The sequence below is a fragment of the Piliocolobus tephrosceles genome, chromosome 12 (genome assembly GCF_002776525.5).
Source record: "Piliocolobus tephrosceles isolate RC106 chromosome 12, ASM277652v3, whole genome shotgun sequence".
Taxonomy (NCBI): Eukaryota; Metazoa; Chordata; class Mammalia; order Primates; family Cercopithecidae; genus Piliocolobus; species Piliocolobus tephrosceles.
The window spans coordinates 55,120,520-55,122,868 of NC_045445.1; positions in this window are offsets into that span (position 1 = coordinate 55,120,520).

A 2,349-nucleotide genomic window follows, 5' to 3' on the forward strand; every position below is an offset into this window, starting at 1 on the left:
AAACAGTGTTAAGAGAGAAATTTATAGCAATAAATGCCTACATGAAAAAAGTAGCAAAATTACAAATGAGCAATCTAACAATGCACCTCAAGGAGCTAGAAAAGAAAAAACAAACCAAACTTGAGATTAGTAGAAGAAAAGAAATAATGAAGATCAGAACAGAACTATGCGAATTAAAGACTAAAAAGTTCATTCAAATAATCAACAAAACAAAAGGTTGGTTCTCCAAAAAGATAAGCAAAATTGCTAAAGTGCTAGTTATACTAAGAAAATAAGAAAAAGTATCCAAATAAAGAAAATAAGAAATAAAAATGGAGAAATTACAACTGTTACCACAGAAATACAAAAGATTATCGAGAATCTATTATGAACAACTATATGCTGACAAACTGGAAAACTTAGAGGAAACTGATTAATTCCTGAAAACTGACAACCTACCAAGATTGAATCACGAAGAAATAGAAAACCAGAACAGACCAATAACATGTAGTGGATTGAATCCGTAACAAAAAATTTCCCAACAAAGAAAAGTCCAAGACTAGATGGATTTTCAGCCATATTCTACACAAATGTATGAAGAATTGATACAAATTCTCCTGAAAATATTCCAAGACATTGAAGAGGAGAGACTTCTCCCTATCTCACTCATGCTTTGAGGCTTCTAGTAACTGGTAGCAACCTGATACCAAAACGAGAGAAGATCACACCAAAAAAAAAAAAAAAAAAAAAAAAAAAAAATCCTGCAGGCAAACATCTCTGATGAACATCAATGCAAAAATCCTTAACAAACTGCTAGCACATACATAAATAAATAAATATAATACATCACACCAACAGAACAAGGTATAAAGCCATAGGATCATCTCAATAGACACAGAAAAAGAATTTGATAAAAGTCACAATGCCTTCATAATAAAAACTCTCAACAAACTAAGCAGATAAGAAACATATCTGAAAATAATAAAGGCTGTAAATGGCAAACCTACAGCTAACCTCATACCAAATGGGGAAAAGCTGAAAGCCTTTCCTCTAAGAACTGGAACTAGGAAGGGTTCCAAGTTTCACCACTCACATTCAATATAGTTCTGAAAGTCCTAGTCAGAGCAATCAGGAAAAAAATGCATAAAAATACAAAGCAAAGAAGTAATATTGTCCTTCTTTGCTGATACTATGATTGTATCTCTAAAAAAGTTTAAAAGTTCCCATGAAAATTCAGATTTGATAAGTGAATTCATCAAAGTTGCTGTACAAAAAAAAAAAAAAAATCAATGTATAAAAGTTAGTAGCATTTATTTATTTTTACTTTATTTTATTCTTTGAAACAGGGTCTCACTCTGTTACCCAGGTTGGAGTTCAGTGGCACAGTCATAGCTTACTGCAGTCTTAAACTCCTGGACTCAAACAATCCTCCTTCCTCAGGCTCTCAAGTAGCTGGGACTACAGGCACATGCCACCATGCCTGGCCATTAAAAAATTATATATTGTAGAGATGGGATCTTGCTTTGCTGCCCAGTCTATGTAGCATTTATGGACACCAATAACCAACTAGCTGAGAAAGAAATCAACAAGACAATCCTATTACAAAGCTACCAAGAAAATAGCTACCTGGGAATAAACTTAACAATGAAGGTAAATTATTTATACAAAAAAAAACTACTAAAATAAATTGAAAAGGACACAAACAATTATAACAGCTTTCCATGCTCATGGAGAGAAAGTATTAATATTGTTAAAATGGCCATATTATCCAAAGCAGTCTTCAGAGTCAATGCAATCTCTATCAAAATACCAACATCCTTCTTTGCAGAATTAGAATAAAAGAATCTTAAAATTCGTAGAGAATAAAAACAGAACCCAAATAGCCAAAGGGATTCTGAACAAAAAGAACAAAGCTGGAAACATCAGGATATCTTACTTCAAAATATATTAAAAGGCTATTGTAACTAAAACAACATGGCATTGGTATAAAAATAGACACATAGACCAACATAACAGAAGAGAGAGCCCAGAAATAAATTCACATATTAATGGTCAGCTGATCTTCAGCAAAGCTAACAAGAATTTATATTGGGGAAAGGACACCTCCTTCAATATATGGTGCTGGGAAAATTGGATAGCCACACGTAGAAGAATAAAGACGGGCCCCTATCTCAAACCATATTAAAAAACCAACACAAACTGAATTAAATTTTTAAATATAAGATCTGAAACGATAAGACTACTGGAAATAAACTAGGAAAAACTCTCCTGAACATTGGTCTAGGCAAATAATTTATGACTAAAACTTCAAGAACACAGATATAGACAAATGGGACTTAATTAAACCAAAAAGCTTCTGCACAGTCAAAG